This window comes from Eretmochelys imbricata, chromosome 24, assembly GCF_965152235.1.
Source record: "Eretmochelys imbricata isolate rEreImb1 chromosome 24, rEreImb1.hap1, whole genome shotgun sequence".
NCBI classification, from domain to species: Eukaryota; Metazoa; Chordata; order Testudines; family Cheloniidae; genus Eretmochelys; species Eretmochelys imbricata.
In genome coordinates this window covers 13182222-13190841 of record NC_135595.1, presented here as the reverse complement: position 1 = coordinate 13190841, position 8620 = coordinate 13182222, and the positions used below count along the sequence as shown (strand labels likewise).

Below are 8620 nucleotides of genomic sequence, written 5' to 3'. Positions count from 1 at the left end.
AACTGCTGGGCAGACCGAAAACGTGCTGGGCTGATCTCATGACAAAACTCTTTGGCCAGAAATGGGAAGAATGTGCTTGCGACAGAACGGAGTGGTGAGGCGTCGACTTGCGTGCGCGGAGGGACGGACAAGGACAAGCCAGACAAAGGTGACAAAGGTGACTACATTTTTAGATAGTTTATTATAGGATTGGCTACAAGTGTTGTCTTTGATGTAAGCTCTAAGATGCAATTGACCTGCGGTAAGTGACTGGTCCTTGGGGACTGGGAGGAATCTGAATACTGTTGTGATTTTTGGTATAAAGGACCATCTGTCACAAAGGCAAGCTTGCCTATGTGGTAAGATAGAGAGGAGTACCCAAGGGGATTGTCTGTTATAGTGCTTGAGGAGTTCACACTTGATACTTGATTGGTGAAATATAAGTACAGAACTCACAACCAATTTTAAGTTTGTGCCCTGATTCTTAACAGTCTGCGCCGAGGTTGGTACTCACCCTCTTCAGCCACTATAGGACAGCTTGACACAGATCATGTACTGGGCCTGTGTTTCTCCAACAGTAAGGCTGCAAGTGAGAGTTAGCATTAGCACCAGAGACAGAAGCTGCATTTTCTCTATTTGTTGGTCTTTGCTCTCCCCTCTTGTGTCCATTTGTCTTGATTTGTCATCTAGGAAATGGGATTGGACTTTAACAACCACAGCAGCAGCTCCAGCCCATCTCAAATAATTTCTCTCTCCTCCCCAAAAGGACGGCCATTACTATCTGTAATACCATCGAAGAGATTGTCAGACAGGGATTTCTTTTCGCTTCCAAAATCTCTCTAAAGCTAGACGGAAGAGAAATAAGGGGATGTTGTTAAAATAAAAGCCTTACTTAATACTTGACATTTCAAAGGCTTTAACTGTTTTTCTTTCTTTATCTGTATTTTTAATAAAAGGCTAAAAAGATTTTTAACAGTGTGTTTTCCATGGGACTAAGCAGGCTGAGGTCTCTCTACTTAAAACCTGAGTCTTGTTTAACTGTCTAGTGTTGTATAGTGACAGGGATCACGTTAATTCCTTTGACTCTCTGGGCCCATTTATTCCATCCAAATTAACACAACAGGAAGAATGGGTGGAGATTGAGACCAATTTGGACACATTATAGGAGAGAGGAGAATGGAGGAGCAGGGACACAAGAAACTGGAAAGCCAAGGGGAAAGGAAAGACAGGACACAGACCACCAGAGACAGAGCAAGAAAAAAGAATCCCCTTTTTATTGAATGTCTGGTGCTAAAATGGTTCTAAGGGCTGGGTGAATAGACCGTTGCAGCCCGCCTGGGGCACCAGCCAGAACCCAGATTGGGGCCAGCCAGACCACCATGGATTGGGGCCAGCTGGTGAGACAGTGGGCTGAGAACCAGCAGAGACAAGTCGCTCTGCTCCAGCAGCAGCAGTGACTGCTGCAGAGACTGGGACCCCGTGGCCAAACCTGGGTCCTGCGACACCAGCCCCCTACTCTGGCTGCAGCGGTACAGTTGATGGGGGACTTCCTAGCAGCAGGAAGCCCTGGCCATGTGGCACCATCCTTCAGCCCTGGGCTGACTGCAAGGCTGGGGCTGCCTTGTGATGACAGTCAGTTTGGGCCGTTACAAGACCAATGGCCTGTGAGGATCAGATCCTATGGCCAGATGTGCACCAGAGATAACTGCGCTTGCCAGCACCTTGGCCCCAAGCTGACAATCCCGGTGATCCTGGGCAAGTGGCACTTAGAAGCCCAAGTCGACTTGGGGTGTGGACAGACTTTGGTATGCTGGTGGCTGATCCCAGCCCCTGACCAGATACGAGGTCAGATTAGCCTTTGCTGCATCGATGGGAACAAAGAGGTCTACCCCACAGCTCAGGTGACACTGATGGTGGTACCCCACAGGCCAGGTGACACTGATGGTGGTCAGACTGACATGGGGAATGCACATGGGTGTCGCTCCAGTGCTACCCTATCCCTGGCCTGGGTTCCACCAAGTGATGCAAACTGTCAGTTGCCAAGGAACCCCCACCCAGACGGTTCTCGAGGGGGACAACCCCGATGATATGGAGGTGGAGACTGAGGAACCAGGCCTAAGTGACTTCGAAGATGTCAAGGTTCCTTCCCCACTCTGAACTCTAGGGTACAGATGTGGGGGCCTGCATGAAAACCTCCTAAGCTTACTTTTACCAGCGTAGGTTAAAACTTCCCCAAGGTACAAATTAATTTTACCCTTTGCCCTTGGATTTCCACTGCCACCACCAAACTTTATCTGGGTTTACTGGGAAACATAGTTTGGACACATCTTTCCCCCCAAAATCCTCCCAACCCTTGCACCCCACTTCCTGGGGAAGGTTTGGTAAAAATCCTCACCAATTTGCATAGGTGACCACAGACCCAAACCCTTGGATCTCAGAACAATGAAAAAGCATTCAGTTTTCTTACAAGAAGACTTTTAATAGAAGTAAAGGAATCACCTCTATAAAATCAGGATGGTAGATACCTGACAGGGTAATTAGATTCAAAACATAGAGAACCCCTCTAGGCAAAACCTTAAGTTACAAAAAAGACACACAGACAGGAATATTCATTCTATTCAGCACAGTTCTTTTCTCAGCCATTTAAAGAAATCATAATCTAACACATACCTAGCTGGATTACTTACTAAAAGTTCTAAGACTCCATTCCTGTTCTGTCCCCGGCAAAAGCATCACACAGACAGACACAGACCCTTTGTTTTTCTCCCTCCTCCCAGCTTTTGAAAGTATCTTGTCTCCTCATTGGTCATTTTGGTCAGGTGCCAACGAGGTTACCTTTAGCTTTTTAACCCTTTACAGGTGAGAGGATTTTTTCTCTGGCCAGGAAGGATTTTAAAGCCATTTACCCTTCCCTTTATATTTATGACAGAGGGGGACACCCCTGACAACATGGAGATGGAGTTAGGGGAACCGGGCCTCGGTCCACCAAAGGATCAGACTGCCAGGGACAATGGCACACCAATCCCTCCCAACGGGGCAGATATCTGGCTATACATGGCAACAGACTTTTGCCAGGATCAAAGGGATGACCCCACACTGAAGCATGCCTATAAGCAGCTGTCCTGCATGGATGGGGTCATGGTAGATGCACAGAGTGCCAATCAGTGGCCTTGGTTTGAGCTCACTCGGGATCGGCTGTACCGAATCGAGCTGGACCCCAGGACCTGCAAGCCCCAGTCCCAGCTGCTGATCCCTCGATGCCATAGATGAGCCATGTTAAGGCTGGTGCACGATGTCCTGGTGACCAGCCACCTCAGACTGGAGAAGACGCTGGCCCGGATTCTGTCCCATTTCTTTTGGCCAGGTGTACACTGTGACACTAAGGACCACTGCACCTCCTGCCCGGAATGTGAGCGAGGTCCCTCTCCTGCTGGTGGGAACCCCTTTTGTAAGGGTAGCTGTGGACTTGGGGGCCTCTGGTTAAGAGCGCTGCCGGATTCCGGTATATCCTGGTAGTCCTGCACTATGCCACCCAGGTTCCTGAGGCCATCCCGCTGAGAAGTGCCACAGCCCGTACTGTAGCAGCAGAGCTTATCAAAATCTTTGCCTGAGTGGGCCTGCCCCAGGAATTACTCTCCGATCAGGGGATGAACTTTACCTCCTGGCTCCTCTGGGAGGTGTGTGCTCTTCTGGGGATCAAAAAGCTCCAGACTTCCATCTACCACCTGCAAACAGATGGGTTGGCGGAACAGTTTAACCGGGCACTAAAGAATATGCTTTGGAAATTTCCCCCTGAGGAGCTCCGCCATTGGGATCAGCTCACCCCTCACCTGCTGCTCGCTATTCGGGAGCTGCCACAGGCATCCACCAAATTTTCGCCTTTCGAGCTCCTATACAGCCTCCAGCCTCAAGGCCTGATGGATCTCATGTGGGAGACATGGGAACAGACCCTGTCCCGCGCTGAAGGGTTGCTTCAGTATGTGTTTAAGCTCCAAGAGCGCCTTGCCCAGGCTGGGATCCTTGCCTAGGAGAACCTCCAAGTCGCCCAAAAGGCCCAAGCACAAGGGTACAATCGCCATTTGCGAGAGCGGATCTTCGAGCCGGGGGACCGAGTCCTTGTCTTGCTTCCTTCAGCCAAGTCGAAGCTGATGGTTTGCTGGCAGGGGACATACGAGGTCACCTGCTGGACAGGCCCTGTCAATTACGAGGCCCTTGTCAGCCAGACCAGAAAAAAAAGCCCCAGATTTATCATGTGAACCTGATAAAGCTCTGGTGTGAGCGGGACGAATTATCCATATTTCCCGACCCCCCCGCCCCAAACCAGAACTGGGACCACAAACGCTCGTTGGAACTGAGCCCAAGAACCCCTTGCTGTGGGACACCCTCTCGGATGAGCAGTTGAAGCAAAGCAGTCATCTCATTGAGGCCTTCCCTCGAATGTTCACCCTGTGCCCGGACAGACCATCAATATTTACCACTCCATCACCACCCGTCTTGGAGAGGTTGTATGAGGAACCACCCAACGACTCCCCCACCATATGCGAGAGGTCGTGGAACAGGTGGTCCAGTCCATGTTAGAACTCAGGGTAAATGAGAAATCCTCTAGTGAATTGAGGAGCCCGATTGTCCTCATCCCCCAGCCAGATGGGACCTGTCACTTTTGCATTGACTTCAGGAGGGTCAATGTGATATCCCGCTTCGATGCCTACCTGATACCCTGGGTGGATGAATTACTCGACCGAATAGTGAAGGCCCAGTATATCACCACCCTGAATTTAATCAAGTGATATTGGCAGATCCCGCTGACACCGGAATCAAAGGAGAAAACTGCCTTCGCCACCCACAGCGGGCTCTATCATTTTACCAGAATGCCCTTCGGTATTCCAGAAGTTGATGGATCGTCTCCTCCTGCCTCACCTTGAGTACGCAGCCGCTTACCTGGATGACATAGTAATCTGCAGTAGTCACTGGGAGGACCACCTAAACCAGGTGGAAGCTGTCTTGATAACTCTCCGGGAGGCTGGTCACACTGCAAACCTAAAAAAGTGCCAAATTGGGTGGCAGGAAACAACGTATCTAGGCTACACCCTGGGATGAGGCAAGCTGCATTCCCTTGTTGGGAAAGTTGAGGCCATCCATGACCAACCAGCTCCGACTACTAGGAAGCAGGTCCGGAAATTTCTAGGACTTGTGGGCTATTACTGATACTTCATCCCGGACTTTGCTACTATCGCCTCACCGCTGACTTGGCTGCTCACGAAGGACCAGCCCCTGAAGGTACGATGGACTCCAGACTGTGAGGCAGATCCAGAGATCAGGAGCTGAGCTTAAGGGTGTGTGTGTGTAGAGAGGAGCCATGGCCCCACTCAGAGGAGGACGTGGAGGGAGCACCGCAAGCTGCCTGGTGGGCAGAGCCAGGAGGGCCACGCTCTGCACACCGGAAGCAGAGGGGCAGGGTAGGAAGGGGAAGTATAAAAGACCTTCCCAGCAGCTCAGTTATGGGGGAGCTGCTGGAGGAGACAGACGCTTCTTCCCCGCTGCTGGAGTGGAGCACCAAGGAGAACCATTGTTGCCCTGGGGAGACTGAGCTTCCAGAGAGCCCTGATGCTCTTGATGCGGAGGAACTGCTATCGCTACCCTTGGCAGTATACCCAGAGGAGACTCAGGCTGACCCCTGGACACAGGAACGCCTGAGGGGGAGAGAAGGAAGCAACCCAGGGGAACCAGGCAGTAGTTTGGTAGGGAGCGAGCCTGAAACTAGGTTGGTGTGTAGCGGGTGGATCCCTGCTGACCCAGTGGCAGACTGCTCTGCCACTGATAGGGCCCTTGGTTGGGACGCAGTGGAGTTGGGCAGGCCCACGGGTGGCAGTACTCCCCCTCTGTAGGCCAGGAGGCCTGTGCTCCTTAGCTCAATCCCTTGCCTAAGCCTCATAGACTGTGTGTGGCGCTCACCCCCTTACCTGAGCCCCAGAGGCTGCGTGTGGCGCTCACCCCCTTACCTGAGCCCCACAGGCTGCGTGTGGCGCTCACCCCCTTACCTGAGCCCCACAGGCTGCGTGTGGTGCTCACCCCCTTACCTGAGCCCCACAGGCTGCGTGTGGCGCTCACCCCCTTACCTGAGCCCCACAGGCTGCGTGTGGCGCTCACCCCCTTACCTGAGCCCCACAGGCTGCGTGTGATGCTCAACCCCTTGCCTGAGCCCCACAGACTGCGTGTGATGCTCAACCCCTTGCCTGAGCCCCATAGATTAAGTGTGGTGCTCACCCCAAACCTGAGCCCCAGAGGCTGTGGCGCCTGATCCCCTACACTGGGCTGGTAGGACAGGTCTGCCTGATTGCAGGCCAGAGCCCTAACTGTTGGCAGCCCTGCCCTGCCTAAGTGCTGGGTGAATGAACCGTTGTAGCCCGCCCAGGTCACCAGCCAGGGCCCAGACTGTGTACGGCCCACCCTACTTGAAGGATGGCCCCCTTGTGAATTGCTAATTTCCCCGCTCTTGTTCTGCTTAGAGAAGGCTGTAGCAGACCCAAATTGTGAGGAGGCGTGTCCCCCACCCCCTCCCCGATGTGGGGGGACGGCCTCACCAGCTTACAGTCCCCAGTCTTGGTCGGGCCCCTAAAATACTCCTGTAATACAACACAGCATCCAAGTGTCATACCCCAGCCAGCCACACATGCCCGCCCTCTCCTCACCGCACCATCCTAGTACCCAGCCGGCCACCCCCACACTTCTCCCCAACACCCAGCCACCCCCCACTCCTCCCATCACCACCCCAGAGACCAGTCAGCCACACAACTCCACTCACCCTCCTGCCTTAACTGTAGACACCCAATTGTCCAAGCAGCACTCCACCATCTCCACCCAGCTCCAAGCACCCACACTCCAGCACCAATCACCCCAGTAGCCCCTCATCAGCCAGAAAACAACCCCCAGGCCTTCCATCAGCACAGGCAACCAACAAATACCCCTTTCTCTAGCAGGTCCAACACCCACCACTTCCAGCAGACCAGCACTCATGCCAGAAACAGCCACCAGCTTCCCCAACCCAGCCCCACACACTTACCCCAGATGCAGTTTTGTGCAGCTCCACATCCTGCCCCCAGGCTGGGTTGGCCAGTAACTGAACATGGTCATAAGGGAAGTCATAAAAATGCAATTTAGCTGATTAATTAAGTTGCATAAAATGTCACACATGGAGCATCACAAAACTTGGCAGCTCTGAAATCAGTCGTACTAACTGCAGTTTTCTGTTCTATAAATTGTTAAACATGATGAGAACACGGAAAGGGAATCCAACAAGCACAGAAACCTCATGTGCAGGAAAAAATCAAAATGCACAGAGTGTGAGAACAGGATAGGAAGCCTGTAGTCAGGAGCTATAATTCATTATCAGGCAGAAAGAGCAAGCTTTTAAAATACAGCCATGCATATGAAATAAGCAGAGACCAGATTTATCTAGGGAAATAACAATTAAAACAAAGGGATCTAAAAAAATAATCTGTCCCTTTGACTTCTTCTTAAAAAGCACAGTATTCTTGTCAAAATATCTTCTGATAACAAAAGGCAGCAATCTCTGCATCGAGACATTGCTACAGTGTTTAAAGAACAGGTGGGGCTAAAATATCACAGCATGCAAGAGAAAACAAAAGGGTAAAAAAGAACAATGGGAAATACTCTGAGGAAAAAAATTTGAATCAGAGGCCTGTGCACAGACATGAGAGAGGAGAGTACTGAGAGGAATAGCAGTACAGAAGTTATCAGGCAAAGTCATTCTTTTCCTTCTAAAACCCTCTAGGGTGAAGTAAATATAATTAACTTACATCCTTACCTGAGTGAGTGCAAAATAAAAGACACCTGCCTGGAGATCATCTCTGCCGGGACTCGAACCCGGAACCTCTGGATTAGAAGTCCAGCGCGCTCGTCCATTGCGCCACAGAGACCTCACTACAAGAACAGCATCAGTACCAGAGCTGAAAATGCACATACCTTCTGCATCACTGCAGGGTTAATCTCAGCATCCTGCTATTTCTGTGCAGCTACAGGGGCATAAGGAAAACCTGGAGCTAAAATCCATCTCACTCCTCAGCAAAATAGGCTATTCTCAACATCCCCCTCCTTCCATTGGGAGTGAGGGAAGAGAGTAATTCTGGATATGATCTATATCTGATCCCCAGCTCTAAGAGTGATACTACAAAAACCCAGATCTAGGATTGTCCTCTGTAGCCCCGACAGGGTCATCTCAGCATCTCCAACACTAACAAAGACAGAACTAAATCCTGGAATAGGATTAACCACTGCATCCCTGACAGGCTCATCTCAGCATCCCCAGAACAAGGCCAGGCAAAGAGCTAAATGATTCAGCGTTCCCTCACACTCCCTGCTTCTGTCCATAACCCCATCACTCATTGGGGAAAGGCTGGTTGGCTATTATGCAGAAAATTATGGCTTTGTGGCTGTTATGGGGAAAGCTATGTTACAGTATGCTACAGTAAAAAAAATAAGAGAGTCATCTTTTTATTTTTATTCTAAAGGCGTCTTGGCACTCAGGTTTTTAATAATTGTTATTAAGTGTATTTCCCATTAGAAAAGTGTTACAGAACGGTCATTAATCATTTAAAAAGCATAAGAAGATCATTAAACACCT

General features: G+C 50.7%; 1 non-coding gene across 1 annotated transcript; it reads right to left on the bottom strand.

The window, feature by feature from the left end:
* Window positions 1–7842: 7842 nt before the first annotated feature.
* Window positions 7843–7916, bottom strand: TRNAR-UCU (transfer RNA arginine (anticodon UCU)). The gene has a single exon. It is a non-coding gene; the product is annotated as a tRNA-Arg (tRNA).
* Window positions 7917–8620: the final 704 nt, after the last annotated feature.